This window comes from Ictidomys tridecemlineatus, chromosome 7 (assembly GCF_052094955.1).
Source record: "Ictidomys tridecemlineatus isolate mIctTri1 chromosome 7, mIctTri1.hap1, whole genome shotgun sequence".
NCBI lineage: Eukaryota > Metazoa > Chordata > Mammalia > Rodentia > Sciuridae > Ictidomys > Ictidomys tridecemlineatus.
Window position 1 is genome coordinate 172,833,939 of NC_135483.1, and position 21,288 is coordinate 172,855,226.

Consider the following 21,288-nt stretch of genomic DNA (forward strand, 5'->3'; position numbering starts at 1 on the left):
TTTCTTTCAGAGCTTGGTACATGTTGTTCCATGATCTCCTGGCTTTGAGGGTTTGCGTTGAAAAATTTGTGGAGATATGAATTGGTCTCCCCCTATGTATGATCTGATTCCTCTCTCTTGTGGCTTTCAAGATTCTATTCATACCCCATTTGAATCAAATGTATGATATATGATATGTCAAGATCATTGTAATGTTTTGAGCAACCAATAAAAAAAGAAAAAAAAGGTTCTATTCTTATTCTGTATGCTAGGCATTTTCATTATAATGTGCCTTGGTATAGATCTGTTGTAATTTTGTACATTTAGTGTCCTATAAGTCTCTTGTATATGGATTTCCAATTCATTCTTCATGCTTGGGAAATTTTCTGATATTATCTCATTGAAGAATGTGTGCATTCCTTTGGTTTGAAGCTCTGTGCCTTCCTCTATCTCAATAAGTCTCAGATTTTGTCTTTTGATGCTGTCCCATAATTCTTGAATACTCTTTTTCTGGTTTTTTACTATCTTCATTGTGTGATCAACTTTTTTTTCCATATTGTAAACTTTGTCTTCATTATCTTTTGTGCTTTTTTCCAAGTGACCTAATCTGTTGCTTATGATTTCTATTGAGATTTCTTTTTGGCTTATTGTATTCTTCATTTCAAGGATTTCTGTTTTTTTCTTTTCTTTTCTTTCTTTTTTTTTTTCAGAGTCTCTATCTCTCTCTTGAAGTAATCTTTTACTACCTGTATTTGCTCTCTTATCTCATTGTTGGAGTGATCAATTTTTGCCTGTATTTGCTCATTTAGATCATTCTTTAATTCACTGATCATTTTAGTTATGAACCTTCTGAATTTCTTCTCTGATATTTCAACAATTTGCTGTCCATGGGTTCTGTTATTGTAGTATCCTGATTTGTTTGGGGGCACATTTCCTCTCTTGTTTTTTCCTGTTGTCTATGTGTCTTCTTTTCTTGCAGTGTGCATCCTGGACCTGGATCTCGAGCAAGTTGGTGAGTGCAGATCTGGTCAGTTCAGTTCCTGACCTCAGGTAGTAGTCTGCGGTTGAAAAAGTGCAGTCCTGTGCCAGAGCCTGGGCCCCAGCAAGTGTCTGCCAGTAGCAGGATGGACTGGGGCCTACTATGAGCCTGGGTCCTGCTCAGGCTGGTATGGGCAGATCTGGGCCAGGCCTGCCCTCCTGCTCCCTAGTCTCACAAGTCCAAATTTTAAAACAGCATTTTTATACAAATTGACAAGTGACACCAAAATTTATATGGAAATTAAAAGTCAAAAAGAACCAAAAGAATTTTGAAAAATGAAGAAAAAAAAATTGTAGGACATGCAGTGCCTGATTTCAAGATTTGCTATAAAATAATCAAAATAATTTGGTATGTCATAAGGATTATGGCACAACAGAATCTAGAAATAGACCCAAACATATTTAGTGAATTGAATTTTGACAAATATTGTATGATAACTTAATAACAAAAGAATGGTTTTGCAAGAAAATAATTATGGATAGCCAAACAGAAAAAAATATACTCCCTATACATAACATAATATCCATTAATTTGAATGGATCATAGAAATTATACAGAAACAAAATTAAAAATATGGTAGCCTCTATGTCTGAGGTTGGGAGTGTAATTGAACATTTCTGATCTGTGATTTTAATTGAATGTGAATTATACCTCAATTAAAATTTTCTAAAAACAGAATGGTAAATTATTGTCCATATGAAGTTAGCAGTAGTTGTACAACCTGTTCAATCAAATAGGTTTGCAACTGGAAACTTGGGAGACTATACCCCAAATTTATCTTTTTGTTTATTTTTTTTAAATATTTTAACTGTCAAAGCTTTTGAATGATGATTGGGATTTTGATTGATTTATCTTAGATTATTCATACAGAAAAGGGTTATAAAATTAAGAACAAAACACACAAAAAATAAAACCTTCTTTTCTCAATGAGAAAATATAAGAAGTCTTTATGAAGTCTTCATAATTGAACATTTACTCTTTAGTGTAGTGCCTACTTCTCCCAACCACATCTCCTCTATCACAATTGCACATTATGTTAGCATTATTTGCATATGTGTCTGAACCTTGCAAGGGCCACTTAATTAATGTTCACCAGCAAATAAGTGGAGCTGGAAATTCTCATAAAAAATTTATGCATGTGGGCTGGGGATGTGGCTCAAGCGGTAGCGCGCTCGCCTAGCATGCGTGCGGCCCGGGTTTGATCCTCAGCACCACATACAAACAAAGATGTTGTGTCTGCCAAAAACTAAAAAATAAATATTAAAATTCTCTCTCTCTCTCTAAAAAAAAAAATATGCATGCAACTGAAATTGACTGCAAATGCATGTCGCTGAATCTCCTCATTCACTGATAGTAGTCAAGAGATGGTACCCAATGTTACCAAAACAGACAACAACAGATTTAGGGTCTAAGACCTGGCTTCTAGATTATAGTCTGGGGCTTCTAACACTATGCAGCATAACCTCCTCTATCTGAGCCTCACCTATCATCTGACACTTTGGGAGAAGATTGATATTTCTTATCCACCAATAGACCTTTCCCTAACCAGCAGAAATGCTTTAATCCTGATAGGTTTTTGGCCTGTCCCTGAGGATAGAATATGGCTGTTCATGTACAGAACCTTCTGGGTCAGGAAACACAAATTAAGAATTTAACCTGGAGACAAAAGAGGTAATTGTGGAAAACAGTGTTGTCAGGGTCTTCCTGGCTTGCTTTCTGGATTTTTCAAAGACTTTTCTCTCTCCACCTCACAGCCATGTCTCTATATGGTAGGAAACATAGTCACTAACAACTGTATGCTTATATGCATCTTATTTATTATTGTCCATATGACACATTTCATGGGAAAACCCACTTGGAAGTATTGGAGACATATAACCAAAGGATATTCACTGTGCTTGTAGAACATGTCTTACTGTAGACTTAGCCAGGAAGAGACAAGATGTTTGCATTCTATGGCTACATTGGGAATCTAATACGAAGAAAGGCTTTCTCTAAGGAGAAGATGCTTTGCAAAGAAAAAGTGTATTTTCTTCAGTCACAAAAGGAAAACTCCCTCAATAAACTGGAAGCCCAAGCACATGCAGTGCCTTTCTAAGGTCATTCAACATTCCAGGGCACTGATTCCTGCCAACTACATTTCCCAGGCTGCTTTGTCAATGTAGTACCTTCCAGGTTCAACCAGTGGCAGGATGTTGAAAAGTGGGAGAAAAAGAGAAAAAGAGGTATTTCTTCCTCTCTGCTTCTGGAGGAATCCCTAGCAGTAGCTGTGTCCTCCTGCTTGTCCCATCTTCTACTGGGCATGCTCACTGTGATATCAGTCCCCTTGCAGCTCAGGCTCCCCACCTCTAATGAAAGCTCCTTTAGGACTCTGTAGCCCTGAGCATGGCAGCAGTTCCATCTAGTAACTATAATTGTGTCACTCCATCCTTCCTCATTTGACAGTTCGGTTGTTCTAATCTGGTGTAATTAGTCCCCCATGTTACATTCCCTCTCTCAAATGATCACATGGGTGTTGCTTTTCTGACAGAACTCTGACTAAGGTGGCAAGAGGAGGCAATCCCCATGTAAGGATGAGACTGCTCAAAGAGAAAGGCTGTATGTGTGGTTGACTCAGTGAACCTCCAAGGTGGAGGAAACAATTGGTTTACAGACCAAGAGTGGATGGGCAGGTTTGTTTTCAATGCCTGAAATTACTTCTGTTTACATTAAGCTCAGGGTCAATGCAGACCCAGGGGAATTCTGAAAGAAGGAAGGTAACAGGAGCACTTTCCTTTTGGAATGTGGTCCCCTATCAATAGCCCAGAGGAAATGCAAAACCCTCAATAATCAAACTAAACAGGACCCAAGTGATTCTCTTACCATCACCTGCATATGTGGGCAGGTCATCAGTGTCCCCTAACACTGGCAAGACTCCTACTTCTTCCTCCTGCCCACCTACTGTATATTGTTTCCTTGTCTCTAAAACATCCTTTTCAATCACGCCATTTCCTGGGGAAGGGCCCTGACTCCTCCAACCTCCCAGCTACTGGGTGTGCCCTTACACTTCCAACCTGGCTGCAAGCCTCACTGGACTGTGAGATGCAGCTGAGTGGGGGAGCAGAGCAGAATGTGGGGTGTGACTTTGGAGGCCAGATTTCTGTATCCTCTTTGTGATGGGTTCTATTCTTTGCAGTCTCCCATCATTGGGTTTCTTGGGTAAAATTAAAGGAATTGGACCAAATGCCTACAATATTAACTCTAATATTTCATATTCTCTGATTCTGTAATTAAATGTGACAAATCTAAATTATAACTACTGTTTCATCAGTACTGTTGAAACTGTTTAAGTCACACCTTGCTATCTTGACTGACCTTAAAAATACCTTCTGAGTACTTGGTATAGACATCTGAGGTCATTCTAAGTTGCATCTTCTCTTACTTAACATCTCTGGTTAGAAAGATTTCATGGTAAAAGAATCATGTTTTTTTTTCTTTTTTCAGTTGATCATTTTGCTTTCAAAAGTATATAAGAAGTATTTTTTTTAATGATGACATTTCAAGGTCAGAATTTTGTGTTTACTAATTCCTTGTATTTGAATCATTCATCAAAGACCCTTCTTATTTGTTTTCTGTTTATAGATGCTGGAAGGGTACTACTGACATTTTTGGTCCCCAGCTGACATTACACTGAGAGGGTAAGGGGACTGTCTCTGGTGGTACATCTGGATATCTAGAACAGGGTGTTCATGGAGGCAAGGATCTTTTCATTGATGGGGTTGGGGTGAGTGTCTGTTTTTTTCACTGATGTTTCCACAGTGCCCATAACAGCACCTGTCATATTAGCAGGTTTCTATTAAGCCTCAGTTGAATTGATAATTGAACAAATGCATTTGATTATGGCAGAGCTGAGTCTAGAATTCTCTACACCCTCAGTCATTGCTTCTTCAGTACAGACAAGAGTTGGCCTACGTTCTCGCACACCCCCAATTTTCCTTTGTCATTTCTTGATGCACCTGTCGTTATATTAGTAGACCAGGTCACCGAGCTTTCTCCATTGAGGGGGTCCCTGGAGCCCCTGCCTCACAGGGATATTTGGAAGGAAAAGAGGGGCGTCAAAGGCGGGCTTCTCCCGGAGAACCTAAAGCTAGTGTCCCGATTTCCCAGGGAAGGTCTGCAGTCCCCTCTGCTTAGAGCGTTGGTCTCACTTTGCTTGGTGGAGGGTCACAGATGCCTAGAGAAAGGCCCTGCAGCGCCCTGTCCCTGCAGCCCCAAGGCCTCCTTTGGCCTTGGCTGGGCGGGGCTCTCCCAAGCTCCCAGCCTCGCCGTGGTCCCCGCTGGGCGGCCGGCGGGCTGCGGCAGGAGGCGGGGCCACCGCGCTCCCCCTCCCCGACACTGCGGCGGTGGCAGCGCCAGCCCAGCGGCGGCCGCCTACGGGCTCGCGGAACCGGGCGGGACCTGCGCGGGGCGGGGAGGAAGGGCCGGGGCGGGGCGGCCGCGCTGGGAGCCCGCTGCTGGGGCGCCGCGCTCAGACTGGGCGGGCGCTCGGGCTGCGCGGGCTCTCGGCGGCAGCGGCAGCAGCAGCAGCAGCATCCTCTCTGCCTTTTCTTCCCTTCCGCTTCTTTCTTTTTCCTTCTCCTCCTTTCCCCCTTCTTCCCCTGCCCCGTCCCCCCCTCAACTCCTCCAGAGGGCAAGAGCCCTCCAAGTCCGTGAGCAGTGGCAGCCGCGACCGCGGGTCCGTTCTGTTACTGCGCCCAGGTAAGGGATCCGTCCCCACCTCTGGTCCCATTAGAGCGCCCGTCCTTCAGCCTCGGTCTTGGCGAGGAGGGAACCTCTGTCAGGACCAAGAGAACGAGGTTGTCCGGTCCGCTGTGACTTGGGAGCAGTGGGAGGGTGACCGACCTGTCCAGTGTCCCCCCTAGCGGAAGCTTGGGGCCCGACCTCTCCAGGTGTCAGTACCCAGCAGCGGAGCGGGCGCTGGCACCTGGGCACTAGATTTGTAGGAGAGCGAATGACCTTGTTAAGTACCACTTTGCAACGACTGGAAACTTGCGCCAGGTAGGATGCGTGCTTTGAGAGCTAATATTACCTGAGCTGTAGAAAGAAGGTCCGTGAACTAGACAAAGATAATGGGGAAAAGGAACTGGAAGCAGAGGATTTTTTTTTTTTTTTTTTTTTTTGCCCATCCAGGCGCAGAGCACTGCACACTGACAGGGAGGGAGGGAGGCCTTGTCAATTTCAAACCATTTATCCCTGTAATTCCTCCAGAGACAGCTGGGAAAGGAGGACTGATACATGTTTATAATTTTAGGAAGATGAAAATCAATGTCTGGTCGCGTTGGAGGGCGGGGCATGAAGAAATGAGTCCGGTGGAGATCTAGCTTCCACAGCCCCTTTTTTCCTCTTCTTTTTAAATGATGGGGGTGGAAAACTGTATATACTGTCCATTTATTCTTCATTTCTAAAGGCTTTCTTTGGGTAGGATGGGGGCTACTGTGCTGACTCCCTTCCTCCCCCAACCTATCTTTTGTTTAGGATGGAAATTTCAAGAAAGAGTGTTTGAGGGGCCCAGGGAGAGGGGAGGTGTGTGTTTGGGTGGGTGGGGAAGGGGAGGGAGTAGTAAAGAGAATGGAGTCAGAAAACACCATGCTTGAAACCTGGAAATTGATGTCCTAGCACCAGGACTTCAAGATTTTGTCAGAAAATAAAAAGCTTTGGTTAGAAACAAGCTCCTTGGTGACAATTGCTGTATCCCATCTGTTGTAAGACCTTAGCATAATATGCTTCCAGAACACAGACCCTTTAAAACTGAGTCAGTGTGAAACCTTTTTGTTTAAATGTACATACACATATGTAAGCACACATATATAACACACCGTGAACATATTACAAAAGGGAGTAAATACTTATCGTTTTAAATTTATCTTAAAGGGTTTGGGATATTTTATGAATGAAATTTGTAATGCAAAACAAAAAAATATTGTTGGGTGATAATATAATTTGTGATGTGAAGTAATGTTAGCAAAGAACTAACTTAAATGTTAAAAAAAATATTTCTTTTCAATGATTGTGTTAGAGGAAGGACTGCAAACTGAAATTGAGGCTTGCAACCACAGTGAGGCGATGGAGAACAAAGCCTTTTATGTGAGCCACATTATGCAAAATGTCCCTCTGATGAGCTGCAGGTACCAGCCCAGTTTAAAAGCATAGCTCTGTCACCCTGTCATTTTAATGTGAGCAATTATGATTTTTTTGGCAGTCAAAATAAATTGAATAAATAGAAACTCTTTAGAATGCTTTTGATTTTATGCCCAAAAGGAAGATTACAGCCTTCCACCTGAATGTGACAAAAACACTCCTTTAGCCGAGCAAAGTGGGTTTTGGTAGAAATCCTTTTGAATCTGTAAATTATGGGTGTTTCAATCACTTTCCTCCATGCACACAAAGCATCTCCCCTTCAAGAAAAGGTAAAAAGCATTCTTTTTCTTTCAGTACTGTTATTTGTGTGTACCTGTGAGTGTGAGTTGACAATTAATTTTCTAGTGATTTTATCTGATTTTCACAGATTTACATCTGCTTGTCTGATTTGGATATTATCAGAGCTCTTGTGGTTCTATGATCTATGGTATATGCTGCTTATCTGCCATTTAATTTTTTTTATATTTCACGGTTTTTATGTTATTTAATTTCCAAAGTTTTTTTTTATTGTTGTTGTTATTTACTTGCATCAGTGGGAAATTGCTTAACATACACCAGAACATATAAGCAATGTAAAAATTGTGCTTCCATTTAAAAAATAATATTTCAAAGGCATTCATTATTTTCTTTGTTTCTCTCTTGTCTGAACCACCCACCCCTTGTTATCAAACCCGTTTCTTCCTGGCTGTGCCTGTGCTGCTTTAGGCTTCTAGCTATGTCTAGACTACCAGAAGCAGAGCCAGGATTTGTTCACTCTCTGTGACAACTCTTTCTCAGGATGACTTGTTTACAGCACCTTCTCAGGGAGGAGAGGGAGAAAGAATGTGCTGAGACAGCATGACCCAGTGAAACTGGCAGAGCCATTACCTCATCAGAGTAGGTCCTGCAGCCTCACTGAGGGAGCAGGCATCCTCTCAGTGGAAACCAAACCCCAGAAGCACACCCATCTGGGGCAGAAGCTTTTCTCTTCCCACAGCTGCCTGCACTGATGTTGCTCTGCTGAGGTTAGAGGGATAGTTTCTCTTTTATGTGTTTCTCTTCAGGGATCTTGAACTTGGTCAGAAATATGCAGCCAGAAATGAAACTTGGCACAGAATCCTCTAAGCCTGAAGGGATAATTTCATTCCTTTACCCCTTTTGGTTTAAACTAATTTGCAAATTTTCAGAATGTCAGAAAGAAGAAAAATGCTTGTTGGTATATTGCTTGTTTTATGTTGAATTTTACTAGCTATTAGATAACAGACTGGACTGTTGTGCTTTTGACAAACACACTTGTACTGTTGGCATATGAAGTTAAGTAGTTATTACATTCTCTTGGGTGTGTACATGAAGGTAAGTTTGTCTCTGAAAGATGTGTCAATGTCCATGTGAGATGACCAACTTGGGGATTTTAGAATTCAAGTTTGTAACTCTGATTGTTGAGTTCTTTCCAGTGCTTAATATCCTCTTGACAGATTACAATAAAGAATCTAAAATAACAGTTACAGTAGAAGATGACACTGCCCAGATCAATACTACACTCCCAAATGCTAAAAGTAGTCAATTTAGGTAAATCACTAATTAGTAAATGCATAAACCTAAAGATAACAGATCCAGCTCTTGCATTTATATAGATGTTAAAGATGCTAATAAACTCTTGCAGTCATAGGTGATTTTCTCAGATGTGTTAGCTCTTTTTGTTTTATTCAGTTCTACATCTTTACTGTTGTCTTTGCCATGATCTACTACATCTAGATTTTTTCATGTAACAAAAGTATTTGTATCATTTCACTAAAATTTTTTCCCTCCTCTTTACCATTCTGTTTCATTTGTCATTTGAACATTAGACTTACTGTTTTCTAGGTGTTGTGGTTTCAGTGCTCAAACTTTCTTGGTATACAAATTTGCCCTTTATTTTTCACTTAGAGGAAATTATGAGAAATGATGTTTTTAAAATTTTCTCAAAGAATTTTTAGTCCCAGGAATTAATTTCAGGCACCAAAAGCAGTTGAAAAGCTACAAATTAAGATGAAGTGCATAAAGGGCCCAAATCTGCACGCAAGTTTGGGTGGGTGGGTGGGTGGGGTAGGGAAAGATGAGTAAGGAGAGCAAAGTCTCCTCTGGTTCATGTTTGTCCCTACAGGATGAAGATGAGCTTGTGTCTGTGTTGGTGGAGAGAGGAGAAATCTGTTTTGCTTTTTACCTCAGTGTAATATTTTATCCCCTTCCTTCCCCTCATCATTGCTTTGAACAAAGACCGTGGGTGCTTCCTTGTAAACATGATACAGATGCTAATTGGAAACCATTCTGTAGTGAATTAAAAATTTTAAAACAATGTGAACACAGTTGACTTTTTATGAAAAATATTTTGAATCTAATCTTTGGCCTTTAGCCTTCCTGTTGGAAAGCTAAACTATCCTTCAAGTGGTACTACTTTAAAATGATATCTTTTACATTTACATTTTAGTGGAATTTTATGGAAATTTAGGCAAAATAAAGAATTCAGAATCTTCCTTCAGTGGATTATTGCTGATTATGCTTATACTGTGGACATAGAGGAAAGGTTTAAACTCTTTGTTTTCTATTAAAACATACACCAGAGGGAGCAAATTCAAATATATGTGTTTTTACATTTTGTTGTTAACAATCCTTTTAGAGCAAATAATTTATTTTTAAGAGCACACACTACTTGATTACTTTTCTTCCCTTCCTTCTTTTCCTCTTTTCTGTCTTCCCTCTTTTCTTCTCCATTTTTCCTTTCCATTCTTTCTCCTTTTTTTCTTTTGCTGATTTCTTTTGATTTGTACTGGAGAGGGGATCACTGATTAAGAGAAAATGAAAATACAGCCTGCTGTGTTGGTTGAAGTTGATTTTTGGTTGTATCAGTATTTCTCATTTAACATGCAGTCTTATGCTAACTTCTTTTCCTTCTCCAGGTTTCATCCCTACCATGGTACCATCTTTTCACTTATTTTTATATCTCCTAGAATTAAACAATCTTCCTTATGTGCCAATCTTTGATCATGTGCTACACCTCAAAAAGATCTTTCCAAATTAGGAAGAAATGTTACTACTTTGTTCTTCCCCCATTAATCTGTATGTACCCAAGTTGATCCAGTGTCCATACTATATAGATAGTTGTTCATTGCAACTGTGCCCTCATCAGCCTCCTTAGAACACTTCAGAAAACTTATGCAGGCAAAAAAATGGTAGATCTGTACAACTAATGTTTTCAAAATGAAAAATTTGATTAACCAATTGACATTTTATTTTTTGATTCACCTGACACCAAATAAAATAGTTCAACTATTTTTTTTAATTTAAAAGTTAAATAGACTAGCAAAGTCATTATGTGTCATGCAGACCATTGTCTTCTTTTTATGCTAATTAGCTGATTCCACTGATATAAACCTAGTAAGTCAAGCACTGGCTTCTTGGCTATTTTACTATCAATCAGTAAATGTTGAACCAAATTTATTTAGTTTGAAGTAAAGTACTTCTAATTACATTAGTCTGTACAACATTATTATTTGTCTTGAATCTAACTCAAAATGATTGAAAAAACACAACACTTGACTATCCATAAAGATATATAATCACTTAACTGTCTAGGTCCTTTAAATATATAGAGAGTTTTCTCTATTCGTTTAAGAGAATAGTCATGTCAGTATGAATCCTTTACACTTATTTATTAATGGATGTGTAGATGGCTGCCTTGTTGTGCTGTTGGAGCAGTTGTGTTCACACTGCATTGCATTGTGAATGGGTGGCAATGCTACTCTATTGGATTGTAGGAAAAAATGTTTTTGTTGACTAGAAAATGATGCAGAATCATTTTGATTGGCATTAAGGCAATTAAATGTATGCTCAGATTTGAAACTTTACCATTTTATTTGGGTATCATGCCTCTCTAAATTAGAATTTAGTCTTTCATAGAGTGTATGTTTTTGAGCAAGACAATACTTTATATAATGTGCTACTTAGTTTTTGTTTATGTTTACATGAGACACTGCATTCTTTTGGCCCACTACTTTCTGGTCCACTTTGTAAAACAAGAAAGTTTTTAGAATTTACTTATGCATTCTTTTCAGTTTAATATGTTATTTTGTATATAGCCAAGAAAAGATCTTGTCTTTAATTTATTTCATTGTGTGTGTGTCTGTGTGTGTGTGTGTGTGTGTGTGTGTGTGTGTGTGTGTGTGTGATTTAAGTACCCACTGAAAGCTGAATCCTCATTGTGTGTGTGTATGCGTGCATGTGCACATGTATGGTACTAGGGATCAAACTCATGACCTTGCACATGCCAGCCAAGCCCTCTACTTCTGAACTATATTTCTATCCCACTTTGTACTTTTAATTTTATGTTTGAACAAAAATTTGCAATCTGTAACATAATTCCTTTGCCAGGTGGAATCATAGTACTGATTATCCTCACAACTTGGTCCACCTTCTCTGTTTCATGAAGGGTTAAAAGATGATGTAGAAGGGGCATTTTTGTATGTGAGTGCATGTGTGATTATTTTCTAAGACAGTCAGCTAATTGTGTGTGTGTGTGTGTGTGTATGTGTGTGTGTGTTGTTTCCCATAGTTAAAATCAACTATTATATAATCAGTTGATTTAAAGAAAATTAAAAACTATATGATTAGATTAAGTTCCACACATCTACATCTGGTATTCGATACAATGTTACATGAAAAACAGTGATACACAGAGATCATTAAAAAATCCAAGTGGTTGAATTTCATATCCAGTGTCTGATTCAACCAACTGCAGATTGAAAATATTTTTTTTAAAAATTTCATATGTACTGAATATGTACAGACTTTTTTCTTGTCATTATACCCTAAACAGTATAATATATTATACTATATTACATGTTATAAGTAATCTAGAGGTACTTAAAAGCATGTGGTAGGATGTTTGTAGATTATATGCAGATATCATACCATTTTATATGAGAGACTTTAGCATCTGCACAATTTTATATCCATGGTGTATCCTGAATCCAATCCCTTATGGATACTGGTGGACTACTGTATTACTATATTTTTCCTTTTTTGGAGCAATTTTGTCCTGATTCCATTGTTAATTATGGAAATTTTCTAAATTGAAATACTCATATTATTTTATCTTTTAAAAAGTGCAGACACTTGCTTTTATATAGAAAATGAGTTGATCTTCATTTAAATAACAGAAGCCAGAGCTGATGGAACGTTAGGAATTTTGCTGCAAAAAAAGCATTAAGTACCCACTGAAAGTTGAATCCTCATGAAACAAGGAGATGACTACAACCTAGAGTTTATTTAAACCAGCTTTGCTCATCTTGTCTCAAACTGAACTTGCCTCATTCACAAATTTCTTGGTGAATTCTATTAGCACTGAGTGTGGACTTTGTCATTTCTTATAACATGGCCCATGAGTCATCTGAGTATTTAGGGTATGATGAAAAGGAGCAGTTTCTTGTTTGTTTTTAAGTTCCTGTAGCTTTCAAACTCAATTGGTGATTTCATGAATTTTGTTTGTTTTGCTTGGAGTAGGACCATGTTAAATGAGGGTGGTCAATATCAAAATCAGAGCTTTGAATGCCTCTTACAATCCTGGACATTCTCTTTGCCTTATTTCAGCTTCTTTCCAATGATTTTCCTGTGGATTTGTAATAAGAACCTAAAGTTCTCCATTAAAAAAAAAACTGTTATTGAAAGTGAGTAAACTGACTTTTAATAAAATATTTTCCTTTTGATTTCTAATATAGTTATATTTTATATGATAAAGTAGCTCTTTGTAACCCTATTAACTAGTGGCTTAATTAGTGCTTACATATCTGGAAAAATAAAATAATATAGTGTAATATTTTATAGTATCATTAAATGTAATCTTATTAAAATTAATTTTTTAAATTGACAAGTAAAAATATGCATGTATTCTTTACTTCTGTACCTCTTCCCCATAACTAAGTGGCAGTCATTATCAAAACTTGCAAGTTACATATCAATTCGAGGATGCTTGACGAGTAAAAGGGATTATCAGGAGCAAAGGCTGTGAACCTCTAGTGTACACATAAGTAAACTGAGGCAGGGAGCAGTTTAGTGACTTCCCTGAGGTGGTTACTTGTGAATGCAGAATAGACTCAGTAATTGGAGCTCAAACTCGGGACTGACCATGAAAGACCCATCTCATTCTGACTTTCTGCTCTTATTTCTGATTGTATTTCTGTTCTTTGAGCTAAGGGTGGAGTGAGGTGGCAGTCATACCTGCCCAACTTTGTGACTCAACTGTGACTTTCACATGGATATAAAAGAGGGAGGGACTCGGAATTTTAGGGCCATTCCAACCAGCTCCATGCCAGCTTCACTACTGAAAGCACCGAGACTAAATCTGATCCAGGAAACACAAGGCTCCTGCTTCAGGGCCATTCCTGTGGTTTGGATCTCTTAGGAGGGCAATTTGAACTCTAGGGATGTGTGCCCAGAAGGGGGACAGGAAAGCCAAGGAGCTTTTCTCTAGGCTTGAAGGTTAATTTGGTCTGTGTTTAAACTTGGTTCTGTGTGCAAGAGAACTCAACAAAAATAGCCAGGTTGAAATTTATTTTCTGATCTATAGCACCATGATAATTTCTCAGAAATAGCTTTCCGTGTGTTCCCCCAGCTTTGACATTTTTAGCTAGAGGAAGTGAGTGAGAGAGGCTGTGCTCCTGTGTCTGCCTGAATCCCACTTTCCTTCCTACTCTTGCCTGCCTTCCTGTTTCTCTGCCTACAACACTCCATACTTCTTTCTTTCTTTTTATCTTTTTTTTTTTTTTTTTTTTGCTTCTTCCAGGGAGACAGCAAATTAAGTAAGAATTAGGTATTGCCATGGTTACTGTGTTCAGTAGCACTACACCTGCACCCACACTGCTTAGGCATTGTAGAGTCTTAAGTTGACAAATATTTGAAAGGCATGAAGAGAATCTTGGAGGAAAAAAATTAAGCAGAAACCATGCTTAAATATTTAAAGAGAAATGTATTCCTAGTCACTGAAAACTGAAACTATATCACTATCTAGGGAGTGAAGGAATTCTAATGTTATTCTATTAGAGAATGCCATAGACTGTGTCCTAATTCTCTAGATGAACATGTTCCATCACTCATCTGAATTGGAGTGAGATTTTTGTTTTTTTAACCACTGAGTAAATGGAACAGAATTTCATATAATATTTCCCAAACACATTGGTGAAAGAAAGAGCTATGTATACTTTTCTCTAAAGTGTCTTTAAATACAAATATAGAGGAAAACCATCTTAGTTGCACTTCAGGAATCAATATTTATGAATGCTGATCCTTTCAAGTCAGCTATTCTATGCTTTTCTTGGATGTGGTTTATTTTATTTGATTGTCTGAACATTAAAATGATGTGTAAAAAATTAAATATTGAAAGCTTTTACTAAAAAGCATGCTTACTTGGAAGGATTCACTCTGATTCTCTTCCACTTGAACATTAGGCTCATACTCTATAAGTATTTCTTATAAAATGGCCCATGATTCATCTGAGTATTTATTTAATAAGTGGTTATTGGATCCCTAATATATAGCAGGCACTTTTCTGAGTGTGGAAGATACCAGGAATAAGCATACAAGTCCTGCCCTCGTAGAACTAACATGAACTAACATAGAACTAACATGCCTCATGAGATAGAATTGAGAAGTAAAATAAATAAATAAATAAATAAACAAACATTTCAGATACAAATGCTAAAAGAAATGTACCAGAGAGCATATGCGGGAGCTTGACTTTGGTGGGATGGACTACCTTTAGAAGCAAGAGTAAAGAAGACTGGTGAGCCAGGGGATATTTGAGTTTCCAGTAAGAAGGAATAACCTCAAAGCAGAAGAAACACAGTGTATTTGAAAAGCAGAAAGAATAATGGCATTAGAGTCTAATGAACCTGGTAGACAATAGTAGGACAGCAGATAAGAGCAGAAGGCTGGTGCCAGACCACCTGTGTCCCCTTAGTCACAATGAGGAAGAGGACTTTTATTTGACTTCTAGTGCACTCTAATTTTGGAGGTTATAAAAGCAAATGTTTTTTGAGAACCTCATAAAAGCTTTTGAAGATTAATTATGTCTTCTAAATCCCTCTAGGTTGATCTGTGTCTTATTCAATAATGTGTTAAATCACAAGAGAGGAATAATTTAGAAAATCAGAAATCAATGGTAGAGACAGGAATAGACATCTGTTAACTTGATCTGATGTGATGTTATGGACATATGTAGCTCAGATTATATTGTTTTCTTCAGTTCTTGGAGAATTACGTGTTTGATTAATTTTGACCATTTACAATCTTTTTGTTTTTACCCCAAACTAAGTTTTAATTTAATGGGTTCAATTCTCAGCACCACATATAAATAAATGAATACAATAAAGGTCCATCAACAACTAAATATACATAAACATATACATAAATATATATGTTTATATATATATATACACGCATATATATATATATATAAAGCAATGTGAACAGAAAAGTAGAAATCCACATTTGAGAAAAGAAGTCACAAAAATAATTCCATTTTCCGTATGAATGTGTTCACTGGCTATTTCCCCACAGCATGCTTAGTTGCAAACCAAGTCAGGTGCCAGGTAGCAATCAATATGATACTTGAAGTGTATAAATAAATAACAACAGTTTATGCATTTTGCTCCTTAAAAGCAATGATCTAAATCTCCTGAGAATTTTGTAAGTGAACTGGACCAATTTCATGATGATGTTGGATCATCTGTGAGATTAATAGTCAATGTACTTCTTCATGCACACATTGCTTATACTAAAATATTTAACACACTTCTCAGTTATTTGCAGACTTAGTGTCATGCTCCATTGAATTTAGCATTAAGCATAGTTTTCCAGACTTTTGATTGATGGTACTTTTGGCATCTTTTAAAGCTGTTTACTTTTCCTCAGTGTAGTTTTAATAGAAAACAAAACTAATTTTTATTTCTTCGTGTAATGTTATCTACTGGTCATTTTCAAAATATCACATGATTTAGGATAAGTTAGTATTTCAGTTTAAAATGAAGTGTTGGAGTACTGTTGGTTTTTCTTTGAGCTTCTTTTCTTGACTTCCATTTTAGTTTGTTTTTATGATTATTTATTATGTAGATTACTTTAATTTGGAGCCATTAGATATATTCATACATTGCCAAACTTGCAAGTAACTCTAGTTAAATATTAAAAATATGAATAACAGTTCACCAAATATTTCAAATATATATTAACCTCTGAATGGCATTCTTGGATATTGGTATCATTATTTATATTATGGATATTGAGATATCATTAAACATTAAATGTAGAGTAAAATGTTATATCAAAGGATTGATGAAAGGGGTTTAAGAAGAAACACAGTAATTAATTTCCTTTTATATGTATAATCCTGCTTGTGCTATAGAATACCAGGTATATAGCATATTGCTCTCCTCTAGTTGGCACTAGTGTAAAAAGAATATAATGCATAATAAGATAAATGGTGAAGAATAGTAGGTCCTGAAAGTATTAAGCACATTCAGAGGGGGGAAATTTGTTACCATGTGCAGAAGTCAAAAAAAGCCTGATGTAGAAAATGGCATGTGGAGTGGGATTCATAAGTGACTGGGTTTGGAAAAGCACCCAGATAGGAGGACAGTAGCAGAAGCAAAGACACAGAGGTGACAATGAACAAAGCTCATTAGACCACCAGCAATGGAGGGCTCCTTTTGGAGAAGAGTGGCATGAATAGATAGTCTTAGATTTGTAGAGGTCCTTAAATACTGGGTATGGTAGGAGTTTTGGTTTTATCAAAAGGCCTTCTGATCAGTGAAGGATTTCAACCTGGAGAATGGCAGGAGCCATGTGATGTATTAATGATTAGCAAGACAAATGTGAGGGGCCACAGCAGTTTAGGCCTAGAATTTCTACAGATGGTTTGGTATGGGGATCCATCCTACTTAGAGAGGGAGGCTGAGGGACTTATTTGGAGGTACAGTTGCAGACATTTTCACATACAATGAAGAAAATATCCGTGCCATAGAATGGAGATGTGTGATGGTGATGGAGATGAGGCATGGAAAGACAGACTGACTTGAGGAAACCAAAAGAACTGGAAGCCATGTAGAGGTGTAGTCAGGAGGTGAGTAATGTAAGCTCCTTTGGAGTTGTGTCATGTGCATGCAAAATGTGTATGTTTAAAAGAAGATTGGCCATGGAAAAAAAAGCAAAAGGATAAAGACTAATTTCTATGCATTTTTCTTCCATTTGACCTTCAGACTGTAATTTGCCAACCTCTGACATATATTGTCATGTTTGAACCTGAATCCAGAAAATATCCTTGATGTTTTAAGAACCTTGCTCTTAAAAGTTCACAAATAGGTGAAACCCAAGTAAAAACAATTGTCAGGGATTTATTTTCAAGAAGATGTGTGTGTGTGTGTGTGTGTGTGTGTGTGTGTCAGAGCATAGTAGAAACTGGAGACCTTTACCTAAGCCACTAGCTTGTTTTTATTATATGGGCACTGGTTTTATTTCCATTTTTTACTTATCCTCTAGTAGTCTCAGAATAAAATTGTGCCCCACTTCCAGTAACTATGTAGAGCTTACGTTATTCATTTCACATAGTAAGTTTCTCACGCTTTGTTTTCTTGCTTATGACTTTTCCTGATCCTAATTTCTTTGAATCTTCTTCAGAACAAAGTCAGATATAAAAAGCTGTATTCTATATTTTCCTCAGAGACCCACTTTGAAAGAACTTGTGACCAGAGCAACTCCTACTTTCCAGGAGAGAAAGTGCCATGGCCTGGCATTTTCAACCATCAAGTTAGGGCAGGTGGCATTGCTGTTTTTCTGTTTCCACAACTGAAAGCATTTTCCAAAAAATAGACTAGCTTTTGTGTGCATATCCTATTACAGAGCATTTCCTAAATCTATTATCCTTTTCTGTTAAAAAAAAAAAGAAAGAAAGAAAAGAAAAAGATGGAGTGGATTTCTTGTTTCTGAACTCTCCCCTCTAACTGTTGTCAAATGTTTTTTTTAATTTTTTTTAAAAAAATATATTACACATTAAAAAGCATTGATTTTTAATTTTTTCCTGGATTTTATTTTTTTTAAATACATGACAGCAGAATGCATTATAATTCTTATTACACATATAGAGCACAGTTTTTCATATCTTTATATATAAAATATGTTCATGCAATTCATGTCTTTATACATGTACTTTTTTTTGCATTACAATTCTTATTAACATATATACCACAATTTTCATATCTCTGTTTGTAAATAAAGTAGGTTGACACCCAATTCGTGTCTTCATACGTGTACTTTGGATAATGATGTCCATCACATTCCACCATCCTTGCTAATCCCCACCTCCTCCCTTTTTCTCCCTCCCTTCTTCCCTATCTAGAATTCATCTATTCCTCCCATGTTCCCCCTCCCTACCCCACTATAAGTCAACCTCCTTATATCAGAGAAAACATTCGGCATTTGTTTTTTTTTTGGGGGGGGGGGATTGGCTAACTTCACTTAGCATTATCTTCTCCAACACCATCCATTTACCTGCAAATGCCATGATTTTATTCTCTTTTTTGCAGAGTAAAATTCCATTGTGTATATATGCCACATTTTTTTTATCTGTTCATCCACTGAAGGGCATCTAGATTGGCTCCACAGTTTAGCTATTGTGAATTGTGCTGCTATAAACATTGATGTGGCTGTGTCCCTATAGTAGAGTATGCTGTTTTTAAGTCCTTTGTGTATAGTCCGAGGAGAGGGATAGCTGGGTCAAACGGTGGTTTCATTCCCAGATTTCCAAGGAATCTCCATACTGATTTCCATACTGGCTGCACCAGTTTGCAGTCCCACCTTATTCAGCCCTCAGGATTTCAGTGGTCCTGGAAGGAAGATGCTAAGATCCAAATATATTTTCTCTTTTATGAATGAATGATCATGGGAATATTCTGGGGATTAGAATTCAAATATTAAGCCCTATTCACTTTCTCTCCAGAATGCTTTATGTGAAAACTGAAATATAGGACTCATGATATAAGGAAATATGAGTTTTGATTTTTTTGTTGTTGTTTTATATGCTCTTGCATGCAATGGGTCTGTTGCCTTTAAATGTTAATAATGGGTAGGTGGTGTTAATACAGTGGAACTAAATAATCAGACTAATTTTGATGTCTCATTAAATTAATAGTGAAATAATTTGTTTGACTCTTTCAGAGCTGGTATAATGGACAAAAGAGTTCCCCACATTATCACTGCTTGGAAAACAAATGTGATCAATCTTATGTGTCTTGATAATGATTCGAAAATATAATTAATCAAGGGGAGTAGCATGGAATATGAAAGTGTTCTTTAAAAGTTAAGAAAAATAGAGAAAAGAATGTTATTAAAGAAAATGGTATGTCAGGAAGTCCCTGGTGGTCATATAGTAGTTCATTCCACCTTATTTGCACTTGTATTTGAGATTTGTGTTTTATCTAAAATCGTTTTGTGCAGCATAGAATCAAAGAGAATTGAAAATTAAAACAAGTTGCCTTTTAACCAGCTTGTAACATAGAGAAAATGCTGTGATTGACCATAGGTTTGGTCAGAACCAAATTTCAACAACAACAACAAAATCTCTGCCCATTAGAATATACAAAGTAATTCAAATATTAGAAAAAGGACAGGAATAGAAATTATTGTTACTTATAATGAAACAATGTCATCAAACTCATATTTCCTTATACCATGAGTCCTATATTTCAGTTTGGAGTGAGAAAACATCATAAAGCATTCTGGAGAGAAAGGAAACAGGGCTTACTATCTGAATTCAAATCCCTAGAATATTCCCATGATCATTCGTTCATAAAAGAGAAAATACACTTGGATTCTAGCATCTTCCTTCCAGGACCATGAAGTCATGAAGTCATGAAGGCTGAATAAGTTTTTTTTTTTTTCCGGTGGATGCAACATCTTTATTTTATTTTTATGTGGTGCTGAGGATCAAACCCAGCACCCTGCACATACCAGGTGAGCGTGTTACCATTTGAGCCACATCCCCAGCCCCCTGAATAAGGTTTTAAAAGACATTTATGACAACAGTTAGGGGGGAGAGTTCCGAAGCAAGAAATCCACCCCATTTTTTCTTCTTTTCACATTTTCTTTTTTAAAATTTGCTTTGAACCTCATAGCAAATATATATATATATATTTTTTCAATGTGTATATGTGTGTGTGTGTATATATATATATATATATATATTGCAGAAAACATATTTGTGGAAGCAGTCTGCAACTAAAGATGTAAATAGAGTATGCATAATTAACTTTGTACATCTTATTTATTATTTTAAGATTGTTTCTGAATGTAAAAAATAGTTTAGGATTATTTTTAACATCACAAAACATTTCAAAAACATAAGAGCAGTCACTGGACATTTTGCAACAAAGTAAGTAATTGTGACTTTGTATCTTGTGATAAAATGCAGATTTTGTGTTAATAACTCCACTGGTTTTATTTAGCATTCTTTTATAGAAATATAATTGAGAAAGGTCATAGAATAATAGCAAATACCCTGCCCTAATTCTTATGCACCTCAGAGGTTCTTATACATGAAGAGAAGGAACATATCTGTATAGAGAATCTCCTGTCATCGCTGAGCTCAGGAGCCTGGTTTAGACCAATCGACGTCTGGAAAATACTTCTGCTCAGACAAGAGCTATTAACTTAAACAGAATGGCATTTATTCATTCCATTTCTGGACTCATTTCAGAGCCCTCAAGGTGGGGTGAAAACTAAATTTACCCCAAGTTCTCTGCTGGTCAGATATATTATTGCATATCATCTTCATAAAATCCAGGTGTATAGGTATCCAACATGCATGATGTAGTTACCACAAAAACAACATTTCAAATTTGGGGTAATAATATGACACAATTATTGCTTATTATCTAACTGAATCATAGAAAGAATTAGACATCCCACTGGAAAGATCTATACCAACTTTAATAAGAATTTCATCTTAAAAAATGCTAGGCACACAGGGGTGGGAATGTAGCTCAGTTGGTAGAGTACTTACCTTGCCTGCATAAGGCCCTGGTAAGTACTCTACC

At 37.3% G+C, this 21,288-nt stretch overlaps 1 protein-coding gene across 2 annotated transcripts in view; it reads left to right on the plus strand.

Annotated features, from left to right (window-relative positions):
* Positions 1–5,498: 5,498 nt before the first annotated feature.
* Positions 5,499–21,288, plus strand: part of Map2 (microtubule associated protein 2) — a 276,655-nt gene continuing 260,865 nt past the window's right edge. For both annotated transcript variants that reach the window (XM_078017934.1, XM_078017937.1), the window contains exon 1: positions 5,499–5,755. The gene's annotated coding sequence lies outside the window, so the exon portion shown is untranslated. The remainder of the gene's footprint in view (positions 5,756–21,288) is intronic.